Source organism: Ailuropoda melanoleuca, chromosome 7 (assembly GCF_002007445.2).
Source record: "Ailuropoda melanoleuca isolate Jingjing chromosome 7, ASM200744v2, whole genome shotgun sequence".
NCBI lineage: Eukaryota > Metazoa > Chordata > Mammalia > Carnivora > Ursidae > Ailuropoda > Ailuropoda melanoleuca.
In genome coordinates, this window is record NC_048224.1 from 62097936 (window position 1) to 62116427 (window position 18492).

At 37.5% G+C, this 18492-nt stretch overlaps 1 pseudogene; it reads left to right on the forward strand.

The window, feature by feature from the left end:
• The first annotated feature begins 5305 nt into the window (after window positions 1-5305).
• On the forward strand, window positions 5306-5799 carry LOC109491252 (annotated as a pseudogene).
• The last annotated feature ends 12693 nt before the right edge of the window (window positions 5800-18492 follow it).

The window sequence follows — 18492 nt, forward strand, 5'->3', positions numbered from 1 at the left end:
ATTATTAGCTCTTTTTCTCAGAATGTCTCTTAACCTGGCTATTATTATTAGCTTTTAAATCGAAGCAATATTTTGTTTTAATTTGTATCTTTTGAACTCTAATAAGATTGACCCTTTCCCAAACGTTTATCCTCCATCTGTGTTGTTTTTATTTCCTTATTCCTTTTTCATTTTCATTCTTTTCTTTCTTATTTGTAGAAGCTCTTTATGTATTAAAAATATTGGGGCACCTGGGTAGCGCAGTCGTTAAGCATCTGCTTTCGGCTCAGGGTGTGATCCCAGAGTTCTGGGATCGAGCCCCGCATCGGGCTCCTCCACTGGGAGCCTGCTTCTTCCTCTTCCATTCCCCCTGCTTGTGTTCCCTCTCTTGCTGGCTGTCTCTCTCTCTGTCAAATAAATAAATAAATAAAATCTTAAAAAAAAAACTAACTAACCAAGGGTCACCTGGGTAGCTCAGTTGGTTAAGCGTCCGACACTTGATCTCAGTTTCAGGTCTTGATATAGGGTTCATGAGCTCAAGCCCCGTGTTGGGCTCCACACTGGGCATGGAGCCTACTTTTAAAAAAAAGAAAAAAAAATACTAACTGACATATGTGGGATGAACTGCTTCACTTTGCCCCAAGTGCATTTTGAGTTAATATATGCTAGGGGTTTTTTCCATGTGGAAGTTTTTAACATTAATACAATAAAATCTATCTTTACCTTTATGGGGTTTTGGCCTGATGTCAAGCTAAAAAAGATATTTAAACCCCAAAATTACACAGACATTTTCCTGGTATTTACAAATAAGTTAATAATACTGGTTTTCAATCTTTGTTTTTGTGTTTAGAGCATTAATGCATCTATAATTTGTTTTAGTAGATGGTTTGTGTTGAAAGTCACACTTCATTTTTCTTCTAAATGAATAGTCGATCTTCTTTTTTAATTAATTAATTATTTATTTATTTTCATAATAATATTTTTATTATATTATGTTATTCACCATACAGTACATCCCTGGTTTTTGATGTAAATTTCGATGATTCATTAGTTGCGTATAACACCCAGTGCACCGTGCAATACGTGCCCTCATTACTACCCATCACCAGCCTATCCCATTCCCCCACCCCCCTCCCCTCTGAAGCCCTCAGTTTGTTTCTTGGAGTCCATGTCTCTCATACTTCATTTCCCCTTCTGATTACCCCCTTCTTTATCCCTTTCTTCTCCTACCTATCTTCCTAGTTCTTATGTTCCATAGATGAGAGAAACCACATGATAATTGTCTTTCTCTGCTTGACTTATTTCACTTAGCATTATCTCCTCCAGTCCCAGCCATGTTGCAGCACATGTTAAGAAATCGTACTTTTTGAANCCATACAGTACATCCCTGGTTTTTGATGTAAATTTCGATGATTCATTAGTTGCGTATAACACCCAGTGCACCGTGCAATACGTGCCCTCATTACTACCCATCACCAGCCTATCCCATTCCCCCACCCCCCTCCCCTCTGAAGCCCTCAGTTTGTTTCTTGGAGTCCATGTCTCTCATACTTCATTTCCCCTTCTGATTACCCCCTTCTTTATCCCTTTCTTCTCCTACCTATCTTCCTAGTTCTTATGTTCCATAGATGAGAGAAACCACATGATAATTGTCTTTCTCTGCTTGACTTATTTCACTTAGCATTATCTCCTCCAGTCCCAGCCATGTTGCAGCACATGTTAAGAAATCGTACTTTTTGAATGGCTGAGTAATATTCCATTGTATATATGGACCACATCTTCTTAATACAGTCATCTGTTGAAGGGCATCTCAGCTCCTTCCACGATTTAGCTATTGTGGANATTTAGCTATTGTGGACAATGCTGCTATGAACATTGGGGTGCATATGGCCCTTCTCTTCACTATGTCTGTATCCTTGGGGTAAATACCCAGTAGTGCAATGGCTGGATCATAGAGTAGCTTAATTTTTAACTTTTTAAGGGACTTCCACACTGTTTTCCAAAGTGACTGTACCAATNGCATCTCGGCTCCTTCCATGATTTGGCTATTGTGGACAATGCAGCTATGAACATTGGGGTGCATATGGCCCTTCTCTTTACTACGTCTGTATCTTTGGGGTAAACACCCAGTAGTGCAATGGCTGGGTCATAGGGTAGTTCAATTTTTAACTTTTTAAGGGACCTCCACACTGTTTTCCAGAGTGGCTGTACCAACTTGCATTCCCACCAACAATGTAGGAGGGATCCCCTTTCTCCACATCCTCTCCAACAATTGTTGTTTCTTGCCTTGTCTATCTTTGCCATTCTAACTGGCGTAAGGTGGTATCTCAGCGTGGTTTTGATTTGAATTTCCCTGATGGCTAATGATTTTGAACATTTTTTCATGTGCTTGTTAGCCATTTGTATGTCTTCCTTGGAAAAATGTCTGTTCATATCTTCTGCCCATTTTATGATTTGTTTATTTGTTTCTCGTGTATTGAGTTTGAGAAGTTCTTTGTAGATCTTGGATACCAGTCTTTTATCTGTAGTATCATTTGCAAATATATTCTCCCATTCTGTGGGCTACCTCTTAGTTTTTTGGACTGTTTCCTTGCCTGTGCAGAAGCTTTTTATCCTGATAAAGTCCCATAAGTTCATTTTATCTTTTGTTTCTCTTGCCTTTGGAGATGTGTCATGAAAAAGGTTGCTTTGGCCGATGTCATAGAGGTTGCTGCCTATTTTCTCCTCTAGGATTTTGATGGATTCCTGTCTCATATCGAGGTGTTTCATCCATTTGGAGTTTATCTTTGTGTATGGTGTGAGAGAGTGGTCAAGTTTCATTCTTTTGCATGTAGCTGTCCAATTTTCCCAGCACCATTTATTGAAGAGACTGTCTTTTATCCACTGGATGTTTTCTCCTGCTTTATCAAAGATTAGTTGCCTAAAGAGCCGAGGGTCCATTTCTGGGTTCTCTATTCTGTCCCATTGGTCTATGTGTCTGTTTTTGTGCCAGTACCATGCTGTCTTTGTGATCACAGCTTTGTAGTATAGTTTGAAATCCGGCAATATGATGCCCCCAGCTTTGTTTTTCCTTTTCAACAATTCCTTTGTGATTCTGGGCCTTTTCTGGTTCCACACAAATTTAAGGGCTGTTTGTTTTAGCTCTTTGAAAAATGTCATTGGTGTTTTGATCGGGATGGCACTGAAAGTGTAGATTGCTCTGGGTAGCATGGACATTTTAACTATGTTTATTCTTCCGATCCATGAGCATGGAATGTCTTTCCATCTTTTTGTGTCTTCTTCAATGTCTTTCAAGAGTGATCTGTAGTTTCTCGAATATAGATCCTTTATCTCTGGTTAAGTTAATTCCAAGATAATGTATGATTTTTGGTGCTATTGTAAATGGGATGGATTCCCTAATTTCTCTTTTTCAGTCTCATTGTTCGTGTATAGAAATGCAACTGATTTCTGAGCATTGATTTTGTATCCCGCCACATTACTGAATTGCTCTATAAGTTCTAGTTACTTCAGGGTGGAGTCTTTTGGGTTTTCCATATAGAGTATCATGTCATCTGCGAAGAGAGACATTTTGACTTCTTCTTTGCCAATTTGGATACCTTTTATGCCTTTTTGTGGTCTGATTGCTGTTGCAAGGACTTCTAGTACTATGTTGAATAATAGTGGCGAGAGTGGGCATCATTGTCGTGTTCTTGATCTTAAGGGAAAGGCTTCCAGCTTTTCCCCATTGAGAATAATATTTGCTGTAGGCTTTTCATAGATGGCTTTTATGAGATTGAGGAATGTACCCTCTATCCCTACCCTCTGAAGGGTTTTAATCAGGAAAGGATGCTGTATTTTGTCAAATGCTTTTTCTGCATCTATTGAGAGGATCATATGTGTTTTGGCTTTTTTCTCGTTAATATAATCTATCAAGCTGATAGATTTGTGAATGTTGAACCACCCTTGCATCCCAGGGATAAATCCTACTCAGTCATGATGGATAATCCTTTTAATGTAATGTTGGATTCCATTAGCAAGGATCTTGTTGAGAATTTTGGCGTCCATATTCATCAGGGAAATCTGTGTCTAATTCTCCTTTTTGATGGGGTCTTTGCCTGGTTTGAGGATCAGGAAGAAATTTATTTTTTAAACAGACCAATTAATTATGAAGGATTGAAACCGTTATTAAAAACCTTCCATAAAACATAACGCCAGGGCCTGATGGATTTCTCGGGGAATTCTACCAAACATTCAAAGAAGAAATAATACCTATTCTCCTAACGGTATTTCAAAAAATAGAAACAGAAGGAAAGCTACCAAACTCATTCTGTGAGGCCAATATTACCTTAATCTTCTTTTTTTAAAGATTTTATTTGTTTATTTGAGAGAGAAAGTGAGTGCATGCGTGCACGCACGAGAGAGCATGTTGCAGGGGTAGGAGCAGAGGGAGGGGGTAAAGCAGACTCTCCTGCTGAGCAGGGAGCCTGATGTGGCACTGAATCCCAGGACACTGGGATCGTGATCTGAGCTGAAGGCGGGGCTCAACCAACTAAGCCACCCAGATGCCCCTAGTTAATCTTACTCTTAATAAAGAATCATTTCTCTAAAACTAGAAACAAGGAAAAGAAGGGCATTACTCCAGTCCTAGCCCTATTTTGGGAAAGACTGGTCTTGACAATTTTTAACCTTTAAAATATTAAAGGTATATAACATATGTACAGAATAGAGTACAAAACAAAGATGTATAAATACAGGCAAACATTCATGTAACCAACAATACAGTTGAGAAACAAAATCTTCCCCAGCACATTCAGGAGCTCCCAATCTGCATACCCTTTCCCCATTACTACCAACTCCCCATTCGAAAAGGTAATCATAACCTGACTTTACAGGTAACCACTTTCTTGTTTTCTTTATAACATATGCACCTAGGCATGTTTCCCAAAGCCAAAAAGCTTAATTTTGTCTGTTTTTTGGACTTCATATAAAATGAAGTCAAGTTTTAATTTATCCAGTGCAATTTTCAGTTGATAATCACTGGGGTTATTTCCACAGTGTGGGTGTTTTAAACAATGGGAATTTATTTCTCACACTTCTGGAGGCTGGAAGTTCAAGATCAAGGTGTCAGCAAGTTTGGTTCCTTCACTTGCAGATGCCCATCTTCTCTCTGTGTCCTCACATGGCCTTTTCCCTGTACATGCATATCCCTGGTGTCTCCAGCTTGCTGGCCCATCCTGCAGATTTGGGGTTTGCTAGCTTCCATAATTGTGGGGGCTAATTTTTTAAAAAATCAGCCAATCAGGCCTTACAGACACCGCCTTCCTGGAGCCACCCACGCCACCCAGCCATGGTCAACCCCACGGGGTTCTTCTACAGCACCATGGACAGTGAATCCTTGGGCCATGTCTCTTTGAGCTGTTCACAGACAAAGTTCCAAAGACAGCAGAGAACTTTCATGCTCTGAGCACTGGGGAGAAAGGATTTGGTTATAAAGTTTCCCACTTTCACAGGATTATTCCAGGATTTATGTGCCAGGGAGGTGACTTCACACACCATAATGACACTGGTGGCAAGTCCATCTATGGGGAGAAATTTAATGATGAGAATTTCATCCTGAAGCACAAGAGTCCTGGCATCTTATCCATGGCAAATACTGGATCTAACACTAGCCATTCCTAGTTTTTCATGTACACAGCCAAGATTGAGTGGTTGGATGGCAAACATGTGGTCTTCAGCAAGGTGAGAGAGGGCACAAATATTGTGGAAGCCATGGAACACTTTAGGTCCAGGAATGGCAAGACCAGCAAGAAGATCACCATTGCTGACTGTGGACAAATCTAATAAATTTGACTTGTGTTTTATCATAACTACCAGACCATTCCTTCTAGGGGTCAGGAGAGCACCTCTTCATCCCCTTCTGCTTGAAATATCCTATAATCTTTGTGCTTTTGCTGCAGTTCTATGGGCTCCATATTTTTCTTACTATCCTCCAAGTCTAGCTGGCTTGCAGAATTAAGTTTATGATTATGAAATAAAAAGAAAAGAAAAAATCAATCACTCTCTCTCTCTACACACACAAACACACACACACACACACACACACACGCACACACATCATATTAGTTACATTTCTCTGTTTCTCAGGAGAACCCTGATCAAGCAGATTTTGGTTCCAAGAAGGAGAGTACTGTTACAACAAATACCTGAAAATGTAGAAGTGGTTTTGGAATGGGGTAATGAGTGGAGGCTGGAAAAATTTTACTGTGCAAGTTATAAGAAGCCTAGGTTTTCTTGAAGGGAGTATTGAGAGAAATATGGATGTTCGTTTTTGTTTTGTTTTCTTTTCCTTTTTTAAAATTTTATAATAATATTTTTTATTATATTATGTTAGTCACCATATAGTACATCCCTAGTTTTTGATGTAAAGTTCCATGATTCATTACTTGCATATAACACCCAGTGCACCATGCAAAATATGGATATTAAAGGCAATTCTGGTGAGGTTTCAGACAGAAATGAGAACTATGTTTTTGGTAACTGTAGGAAAGGCAGTTCTTGCTATAAAACGGCAAAGAACTTGGCTGAATTGTGTTACAGTGTTTGTGGGAAGTGATAAACTAAGATATTTAATTGAGATATCTAAGCAAAGTGTTGAAGGTGCATCCTGGTTTTTCCTTACTGCATATAAAATGTGAGAGAAGAGATATATACATAGAAGGAATTGTTCAACAAAAAGCGATCAGAACTTGAAGATTTGGAAAATTTTCAACCAATTCATATCACAAAAAAATAAAGTGTCTTCTGGACTGAACACCAAGTGTGTGGATGGAAAGTCATTTGATAAAATGATTGCAAGTATGTGTGGATCTAAGCAGCTGTCTCAACAGAAGTCAGGGATAGAGATGAGGTTATATGAGTGGAAACACCTCCAGCTTGGACTGAAGGGGACAGAGATAGGACAGAGTGGAGGAAGTCTGTTGAACTTCTGCCATTCTATAGGTCACAACAATAGAGATATCCAGCTATGAAAAGGTTATACTTCAAGAAAAGGGGAAAATGACCCTTAAGGAAATTCGGAGATCAGCAGGGCTGCCACTCCCACCATAGGACCAGAGGGTAGCAGTCTGGAAGGTGGGGCTGTCTTCTCAGTTTCAATGGGTCAAGCTCCTCCCACTCAGGGCTCAGGGGGTGATGTTGCTGCCTTAGTAGGCCCAGAAGACAGGGCTGCCACCCTCAAATGGGACATGTTCCCCTTTCTTCTTTCTAATTTCTCCTTTCTAGAATGGTATGTCTGTTCTATACCTGGCCCATCATTTTTGGAAGTGCATAACTTGTCTGGTTTCATAGGTTCACAGCTGCAGAGGGATTTAACATCAGAATAAACCATACCTTACTTGAGTCTCACCCATACCTGGTTTAGATAATATTTAGATGAAACATTGGATTTAGGTTGGTGTTGGAATTGATTAAGACTCTTGGGGCTGTTGGGATGGAGTATTGCAAGGTGAGAGAGGATGTGAATTTGGGGAATCCAGAGGGTTGAGTGTTATGGACTGAATTGTGTCTGCCCCCAAATTCGTATGTTGAAACTCTAACCCCAGGTACTTTAGATTGTGACTTATTTGGAAATAGGACCTTTAAAGAGGTGATTAAATGAAAATGAGGGCATTAGAGTTTGCCCTAATACAATCTGTCCCTATGAGAAGAGGAGATCTGGACACAGTAGAGAGATACCAGTGGTTGTACATGCACAGAGGAAGGTCATCCCCAATCAAGGAGAGAGGCCTCAGGAGAAACCTAAATTGCTGACACCTTGATCTTGGACTTCCACCCTCCAGAACTATGAGAAAATAAATTTCTATCATTTAAGCCATCCAGTCTGTGGCATTTTGTATGGCTGCCCTCGCAGTCTAATTCAGAGAGTATTTGTATATTTAGTGTTTGTAGATGACAGCCAACAATTGTCCAAAATGGTTGTACTGATTATGCTTTCTGCAGCAATGTATGAAAGTTTTTGTTGCCTTCCATCCCAGTATGTCAGCTGTTTCTTATTTTAGCCATTCTTTTGGGCATCAAGTAGTATCTTACTATGGTTTTAATTTCATTTACCTGTTTACTCATACTACTGAGTTCTTTCACACAAGTTTATGGCCCATTTGTGTATACTCTTTCTTGAAGTCCCTTTTCAAGTTTCTTGTCCATTTTTTAATTGGGTTGTCATTTTTCTCATTTAATTATAGGAGTTTTTATTTTATATCTATCTCTATATCTATCTATATCTGTATATATTCTGGATAGGAGTTCTTTGTAAGTAATTGGTGTGACAGTTATCTTCTTCCACTCTGTGGTTTGCTTTTTCACTCTCTTAATGGTGTCTTTTGATGAACTCAAGTCATAATTTAAATCTTAAGTTAAGGAGTGCCTGGGTGGTTCAGTCAGTTATGCATCTGCTTTCAACTCAGGTCAGGATCCCAGGGTTCTGTCATTGAGCCCCACATTGGGCTCCTTATTCAGTAGGGAGCCTGCTTCTCCCTGTCGCTCTGCCTGCTGTGCTCCCTTTCCCTGCTTGTACTCTCTCTCTGTCAAATAAATAAATAAAATCTTTTAAAGAATAAATAAAAAATAAATCTTAAGTGAATTACTTAAATTAGGTAATTTAAGTATTAGTTAAATACTAAAATGAGTATTAAAATAGTCCAGGGGCGCCTGGGTGGCACAGCGGTTAAGCGTCTGCCTTCGGCTCAGGGCGTGATCCCGGCGTTATGGGATCGAGCCCCACATCAGGCTCCTCTGCTGTGAGCCTGCTTCTTCCTCTCCCACTCCCCCTGCTTGTGTTCCCTCTCTCGCTGGCTGTCTCTATCTCTGTCAAATAAATAAATAAAATCTTTAAAATAAAATAAAATAAAATAAAATAAAATAGTCCAATTTCTCAGTTTTTTTCTTTATGGTTAATACTTTTTGTACTCTTGCCTTTCGCATTTAGAACAATGGACACTCTCTGATGCACAATAGTTTGTCATAATTTTTTTGACTTTAGGATGGTGCAAAAGTGATAAGCATTTAGTGGAAACAGTGCTTTGAATTTTGCATTTTGATCTTCTCCCAGGCTAGTGATATGTGATATGATACTTTCTTGTGATCTTGGCAGTGGCTGCACCTCCCAGTCAGCCATGCGACCAGAAGGGTCAACAACCGACACACTTACAACCATTTGTACCCAGACGACCATTCTGTTTCTCGCTTTCAGTACAGTATTCAGTAAATCACATGAGATATTCAATACTTTATTATAAAATAGGCTTTGTGATTTTGTCCAACTGAAGGCTAATGTTAAGTGTTCTGAGCACATTTAAGGCAGGCTAGGCTAAGCTATGATGTTTGGTAGATTAGGTGTATTAAATTCATTTTGACTTACAACATTTTCAAATTATGATGGGTTTATTAAGACAGAACATCACTGGGTTGAGGAAAAAATGTAAAATTAAACTGGAATGACTTCGCTTATGGTGCAAAGTAAGAATCAAGGTTCATTGCTCCCACATGGACAGCAAATTGATGATCATTTCTCAAAAAGAAATCCTTTCCTCACTGCCTTGTTTGTTTGCAGTGCTGCCTTAGTCATAAGTCTAGCATCCATATATGACTAATGTCTTTCTGGTTATATTCTGTTGGGCAATTTACCTGTGCTTGTACTACTATCATAACTGGTAGAGCAAGTGCTCCCAGGTTATTCTTCTTCAAGAGTGTCTTGGATATTCTTGGCCTTTTGCATTTTCATATAAATTTTAGAATCAGCTTTTAAATTTAAAAAATTTATTTTTATTATGTTTTGTTAGTCACCATACAATACTTCATTAGTTTTTGATGTAGTGTTCTATGATTCATTGTTTGTGTATAACACCCGGTGCTCCTTGCAACACCTGCCCTCTTTAATAGCCATCACTAGGCTAACCTATCCCCACACACTTCTCCCCTCTGAAACCCTCAGTTTGTTTCCCAGAGTCCAGAGCCTCTCATGGCTCGTCTCCCTCTCTGATTTCCCCCCTTCATTTTTCCCTTCCTTCTCTTAGTAACCTCCATGCTACTCCATATGTTCCAGATGTAAGTGAAACCATATGATAATTGTCTTTCTTTGCTTCACTTATTTCACTTAACATAATCCTCTCCAGTTCCATCCATGTTGATGCAAATGGTAGGTATTCATCCTTTCTGATGGCTAATATACCATTGTATACATGGACCATATCTTCTTTATCCATTTGTCTGTTGAAGGGCATCTTGGCTCCTTCCACAGTTTGGCTATTGTGGACATTGCTGCTATGATAATTGGGATGCAGGTGCCCCTTCTTTTCACTGAGTCTGTATATTTGGGATAAATATCCAGTATGCAATTGCTGGGTCATAGGGTAACTCTATTTTTAACTTTTTGAGGAGCCTCCACACTGTTTTCCAAAGTGGCTTTACCAACTTGCATTTCCACCAACAGTGTAAGAGGGTTCCCTTTTCACCATATTCTCTCCAACATTTGTTGTTTCCCTCTTTTGTTAAGTTTGCCATTCTAAATGGTGTAAGGTGGTATCTCCTTGTGGTTTTGATTTGAATTTCCCTGATGGCTAATGATGTTGAACGTTTTTTCATGTGTCTCTTAGCCGTTTGTATGTCTTCTTTGGAGAAGTGTTTGTTCATGTCTTCTGCCCATTTTTTTTTATGGTCTAATAATTTTTTATTATATTATGTTAGTCACCATACAGTACATCCCTGGTTTCCGATGTAAATCTCGATGATTCATTAGTTGCGTATAACACCCAGTGCACCATGCAATACGTGCCCTCCTTACTACCCATCACCGGTCTATCCCATTCCCCCACCCCCCTCCCCTCTGAGGACCCCAGTTTGTTTCTCATAACCCATAGTCTCTCATGTTTCATTCCCCCTTCTGATTACCCCCCCTTTCTTTATCCCTTTCTTCCCCTACCGATCATCCTAGTTCTTATGTTCCATAGATGACAGAAATCATATGATAGTTGTCTTTCTCTGCTTGACTTATTTCACTTAGCATTATCTCCTCCAGTGCTGTCCATGTTGCAGCAAATGTTGAGAACTCGTTCTTTCTGATAGCTGAGTAATATTCCATTGTATATATGAACCACAACTTCTTAATCCAGTCATCTGTTGAAGGGCATCTCGGCTCCTTCCACAATTTAGCTATTGTGGACAATGCTGCTATGAACATTGGGGTGCATATGGCCCTTCTCTTCACTACGTCTGTATCTTTGGGGTAAATACCCAGTAGTGCAATGGCTGGATCATAGGGTAGCTCAATTTTTAACTTTTTAAGGGACCTCCACACTGTTTTCCAGATTGGCTGTGCCAACTTGCATTCCCACCAACAATGTAGGAGGGATCCCCTTTCTCCACATCCTCTCCGACAATTGTTGTTTCTTGCCTTGTCAATTTTTGCCATTCTAACTGGTGTAAGGTGGTATCTCAGTGTGGTTTTGATTTGAATTTCCCTGATGGCTAATGATTTTGAACATTTTTTCATGTGTCTGTTAGCCATTTGTATGTCTTCATTGGAAAAGTGTCTGTTCATATCTTCTGCCCATTTTATGATTTGTTTATTTGTTTCTCGTGTATTGAGTTTGAGAAGTTCTTTGTAGATCTTGGATACCAGTCCTTTATCTGTAGTGTCCTTTGCAAATATCTTCTCCCATTCCGTGGGCTGCCTCTGTTTTTTGGACTGTTTCCTTGGCTGTGCAGAAGCTTTTTATCTTGATGAAGTCCCATAAGTTCATTTTATCTTTTGTTTCTCTGCCCATTTTTTGACTTGATTATTTGTTTTTTGGGGTGTTGAGTTTGAGAAGTTCTTTATAGATCTTAGATACCAGCCCTTTATCTGAAGTGTCATTTGCAAATAACTTCATTCCATTCTATGGGTTGAATCTTAGTTTTGTTGACTGTTTCCTTTGCTGTGCAGAAGGTTTTTATCTTGATGAAGTCCCAAAAGTTCATTTTTCTTTTGTTTCCCTTGCCTTTGGAGACTAGTATGGTTAACACACAGTGTTATATTAGTTTCAGGCATACAATATAGTGATTCAACAGTTCTATACATAACTCAATGCTTATCATAATAAGTGTACTCTTTTTTAAAATATTTTATTTATTTATTTGACAGAGAGAGAGAGAGAGACAGCAAGAGAGGGAACACAAGCAGGGGGAGAGGGAGAGGGAGAAGCAGGCTTCCCACTGAGCAGGGAGCTCCCATGCAGGGCTCGATCCCAGGACCCTGGGATCATGACATGAGCTGAAGGCAAATGCTTAACGACTGAGCTACCCAGGGGCCCCAAGTGTACTCTTCAATCCCCATCACCTATTTCACTCACCCCCCCGATAACCATTACTTTGTTCTCTATGGTTTTTAGTTTGTCTCTTTTTCTTTGTTCATTTGTTTTATTTCTTAAATTCCACGTATAAGTGAAATCATATGGTATTTGTATTTCTCTAACTGACTTATTTTACTTAGCATTATACTCTCTAGGTCCACTCATGTTGTTGCAAATGGCAAGATTTCATTTTTTTATGGCTGAAAAATTTAAAATCAGCTTTTACATTTCCATTAAAAAATATGTGGATTGCATTCTGTTACTATGGAGAAACTCGAAATGGATGAAAGACCTCGATGTGGGACAGGAATCCATCAAAATCCTAGAGGAGAACATAGGCTGCAACCTCTTTGACATTGGCCACAGCAACTTTTTTCATGACACATCTCCAAAGGCAAGAGAAACAAACAAAAAAAATGAACTTGTGGGACTTCCTCAAGATAAAAAGCTTCTGCACAGCCAAGGAAACAGTCCAAAAAACTAAGAGGCAGCCCATGGAATGGGAGAAGATATTTGCAAATGACAATACAGATAAAAGATTATTATCCAAGATCGTATGCACCCCAATGTTCATAGCAGCATTTTCCACAATAGCTAAATTGTGGAAGAAGCCAAGATGCCCTTCAACAGATGACTGGATTAAGAAGATGTGGTCCATATATACAATGGAATATTACTCAGCCATCAAAAAGAACAATTTCACAACAGTTGCAGCAACATGGATGGCACTGGAGGAAATAATGCTAAGTGAAATAAGTCAAGTAGGGAAAGACAATTATCATATGGTTTCACTCATTTATGGAACATAAGAAATAGCCTGATGATCAGTAGAAGAAAGGGAAGAATGAAGGGATGGTAAACAGAAGGGGGAATGAACCATGAGAGACTATGGACTCTGGGGAACAAACTGGTGGCTTCAGAGGTAGGGGGTGGGGGATTGGGATAGGTCAGCAATAGGTATTAAGGAGGGCACATATTGGATGGTGCACTGGGTGTTATACACAAGTAATGGATCATGGAACATTACATCAAAAACTAGGGATGTACTGTATGGTGACTAACATAACATAATAAAACATTATTATAAAAAAAGAAAATTGACTTCTTTTTCAAATTTTTATTTATATTCTAGTTACTTAACATATAACATAATATTGATTTCAAGAGCAGAATTGAGTGATTCATCATTCACATGTAACACTCAGTGCTCATCATTAGAAGTGCCCTCCTTAATACCCATCACTCTTCTCCCTCCATCAGCCCTCAGAGTGTTCTCTACCATTAAGAGTCTCTTATGGTTTTCTTCCCTCTCTCTTTTTTTCCCCTTTCCATATATTCATCTGTTTTGTTTCTTAAATTCCACATATGAGTACCTATATGGTATTTATCTTTCTTTGGCTGACTTATTTCACTTATAATACACTCTAGTTTCATCTATGTCCTTGTAAATATCAAGATTTTGTTCTTTTTGATGGCTGAGTAATATTCCATTATATATATATAAACACACACAAACACACATACCCCCCACATCTTCTTTATCCATTCAGCAATCAATGGACATTTGGGCTCTTTCAAGTTTGGCTATTGTTGATAATGCTGCTATAACCATCAGGGTACCTCTTCAAATCTGTATTTTGTATCGTTTGGGTAAATACTTAGTAGTGCAATTGCAATGTCATAGGATAGTTCCATTTTTAACTTTTTTGAGGAAACTCCATACTGTTTTCCAGAGAGACTGCACCATTTTCACTTCCAACAGTGTAAGGGGGTTACCCTTTCCCTGCATCCTTGCCAATATCTGTTGTTTCCTGTGTTAATTTTAGCCATTTTGACAGATGTGAGGTGGTATCTCATTGTAGTTTTGATTTGTATTTCCCTGATGATGAGTGATATTGAGAATCTTTTCCTGTGCCTATTAGCCATCTGGAGGTCTTCTTTGGAAAAATGCTTGTTCATATCTTGTGCCCATTTTGTAACTGGATTATTATTATTTTTGGATGTTGAGTTTGATAAATTCTTTATAGATTTTGGATACTAATCCTTTATCAGATATGTCATTTGAAAATATCTTCTCCCATTCTGTAGGCTGCCTGTTAGTTTTGTTAATTGTTTCTTTCACTGTGCAGAAGCTTTTTATCTTGATGAAGTCCCAATAGTTCATTTTTGCTTTTGTTTCCCTTGCCTCCAGTGACATGTCTAATAAGTTGTTACAGCTGAAGTCAAAGAGGTTTCTGCCTGTGTTCTCTAGGTTTTTTATGTTTCCAGTTCTCATATTCAAAATGTAAGACCATTTTGAATAACTTTCATTTTTGAGTTTATTTTTGTGTATGGTGGAAGAAAGTGGTCTAATTTCGTTCTTCTGCATGTTGCTGTCCAATTTTCCCAGCACCATTTGTTGAAGAGACTGTCTTTTCTCCATTAGATATTCTCTCCTGCTTTGTCAAAGAATAGTTGACCACAGAGTTGTGGGCACATTTCTGGGTTTCTATTCTGTTCCATTGATCTATGTCTGTTTTTGTGCCAGTACCATACTGTCTTGATGACTACAGCTTTGTATACTAGCTTGAAGTCTGGAATTGTGATGCCTCCAGCTTTGTTTTTCTTTTTTAGGATTTCTTGGCTATTCAGGGTCTTTTGTGGTTCCCTAAAAATTTTAGGTTTGTTTTTCCTAGTTCTGTGAAAAATGCTGTTGGTATTTTGATAGGGATTGCATTAAATATGTAGATTGCATTGGGTAATATAGACATTTTAATGATGTTTGTTCTTCCAATCCATGAGCAAGGTATGTTTTTCCATTTCTTTGTGTCCTCTTCAGAAAATTGACATTTTTTAATAATGAGTTCCTTATATAATTTGGATATTAACTCCTTTTCATATGTATGGTTTCCAAATGATTTGTCCCATTTAGTAGGTGTCTTTTGCTTTAATGATGGTTCCCTTCACTATTCAGGAGCTTTATATTTTGATGTAGTCCTATTTGTTCATTTTTACTTTTGTTTCCCTTGCTTTTGGAGTCAGATCCACAAAGATGTCTCTAAGATCAACATTAAGGAGTTTACCATCTATGTTCTCTTCTAGGAATTTTGTAGCTTCAAGTACAGCATTCAAGTCTTTAATCCATTTAAGTTTATTTTTGTGTATGGTGTAAGATAGTGGTCTAGTTTCATTCATTTGCATGTGGCTGTCCAGTTGTCCTAACACTATTTATTGAAGAAACTATCTTTTCTCCATTGTATGTTGTTGACTCATGTCTTATAGATTAACTGTCCATATATGTGTGGGTTTATTTATGGGCTCTCAATTCTGTTCTATTCTTTTGTGTGTCTGTTTTTGTACCAATACCATACTGTTTTGATTACAGTAGCTTTGTAGTATACATTGAAATCAAGGACTGTGGTACCTCCAGCTTTGTTCTTTCTCTTTGGTTATTCAGGATCTTTTGTGGTTCTATACAAATTTGAAAATTAGTTGTTTCAGTATTGTGAAATATGCCATTGGAATTTTAATAGGGATTAAATTGCATCTGGGGATTGCTTTGGGTAGTATGGACATTTTAACAATATTTATTCTTCCAATCCATGAACATGGAATATCTTTCCATTTGTTTATGTCTTCTTCAATTTCTTTCATTAGTGTCTCATAGTTCTTCACGTATAGGTCTTTCACCTCCTTGGTTAAATTTATTCCTAGGTATTTTATTCTTTTTGATGCAATTGTGAGTGGGATTGTTTTCTTAATTTCTTTTTCTGGTATTTGGTTATCAGTTATATAAACACCACAGATTTATGTATATTGATATTGTACTCTGCAACTATACTGAATCTGATTAGTTCTAACAGTTTTTTGGTGGTATTTTTAGGGTTTTCTCTATATAGTATGTCATCTGCAAATAGTGACTGTTTTACTTCTTCCTTTCCACCTTGGATGCCTTTTATTTCTTTTTCTTGACTAATTGCTGTGGCACGTATTTCATGGTGCACTGGGTGTTATACGCAACTAATGAATCATGGAACTTTACATCAAAAACCAGGGATGTACTGTATGGTGACTAACATAATATAATAAAAATATTATTATAAATAAAATAAATAAATAAAACTTCTAAAACTATGTTGAATAAAGTGGCTAGAGTGGCATACCTGCTCTTAGAGGAAAAGCTTTCAGCTTTTCACATTGAATATGATGCTAACTATATAGGGCTGTCACATATGACCTTTATTATGTTGAAGTATGTTTCCTTTAGACCTACTTTGTTTAGAGTTTTTTTCTTAAATGGATGTTGAATTTTGTCAAATGCTTTTTCTGCATCTATTGGGATGATCATATCATTGTTAATTTTCATTTTGTTAATATGATATATCATGTTGATTAATTTGCTGATATTGAAATGTCCTTGCATCCTGGAATAAGTTCCACTTGATTATGGTGTATGGTCCTTTTCATATATTGTTGGATTTGTTTTGTTAGTATTTTGCTGAGGATTTTCACATCTATGTTTATTAAGGATACTGGCCTGTAATTTTCTATTTTTGTTGTGTCCTCATCTGATTTTGGTATCAGGGTAATTCTGTCCTCTTAAAATGTGTTTGGAAACTTTCCCTTCTCTTATGTTTTTTAGAAGAGTTTGGGGATAGGTATTAAATCTTGTTTGAATGTTTGGTAGAATTCATGAGTAAGTCACCTGATCCTGGACTTTTGTTTATTGGGAAGTTTTTGATTACTGTTTCAATTCCCTTGCTAGTAATCAGTCTATTCAGATTTACTATTTCTTCCTGATTTGGTCTTGGTGGGTTGTGTATTTCTAGGAATTTATACATTTCTTTTAGGTTTTCTGGTTTGTTGGCATATCATTGTTTCTAGTGGTCTCTTATGATTTTTGTATTTCTGTGGTATCAGTTGTAAAGTCTCCTCTCTCATTTCTGATTTTATTTGAGTCTTATTTCTTTTTCTCTTGGTTAATCTAGGTAAGGGTTTATTGATTTTATTTTTTTTCAAAGAATCCGCTCTTAGTTTCATTGATCTTTTCTATTGTCTTTTAGTCTTTATTTCATTTAGCTTTACTCTGATCTTTATTATTTCCTTCCTTTTACTAACTTTTGGCTTTGTTTGTTCTTATTCTTCTAGTTCCCTTAGGTATAAAGTTAGATTGTTTATTTGAGATTTTTCTTGTTTCATAAGGTAATCCTGTGTTGCTGTGAACTTCTTCATAGAACCACTTCTGCTGCATCCCATAGATTTTGGAATGTCATATTTCTGTTTTCATTTGTCTCTAGGTAGTTTTTGTTTCTTCTTTGATTTCTTCAATGATTTATTTGTTGTTCAATAGTATGTTGTTTGAAAGGTTGTTTATATATGTATTTTATCATTCAGTAAGTTTGATCTTTGGGGGTCTACACAGTTCTATGAATTTTAGTACATGAAAAAGATTTGTGTAATCACTACCACAGGCAGGATACAAAACAGTTCCAGTACCCCAATTAAATTCCTCCTGTTATGCCCTTATACTCACCTTTACCATAACCCTCAGCAATTATTCATCTCCATTACTATAAGTTTCATCTGTTTGTGAATGTCATATAAATGTAAGAGTAAAAAGCACAAAGTTTTTCAGTCTGGACTTTGCCCATCTCTAGAAAATCACTTGATTTTATCTTAATCCTGTTTTACCTTTAAAATTCGGGTCAAATGTAATTTCTCTGGAAAATGTCCCTTGACCTCTGCTCATTGTCATCAGGCTAATTTAATGACTTTTTTCTAGGTTTCCATAATATCCTGTGCACTCTTCTAATCCAGCAATTTTAATCTCCTGCTTTAGTCTCTAAGCTGCTTGGGGGGGGCAGATATACTTTATTCAATTTTTTCCCAATTGCCTATCATAATACATATATACATATACAAACATGCATATATAATTAGTAATTATTAAAATTTAATGAATAAATAATTAAAAGAGACACTGAAGAAAGTCACATTGAAGCTCCTAACATTGGGTGTCTAGGTGCTGAACTTTAAAAAAAAATAAAATCAGCAGCACATGGTAACTTTGAAGTACAAGAATTAGAGAGTTTCTAGAAAACAAAAATCATGAATAGAAAGGTGTGCTCAGATTCCATTATTTATTAGATATTTTAACTCCATGCTCATATTC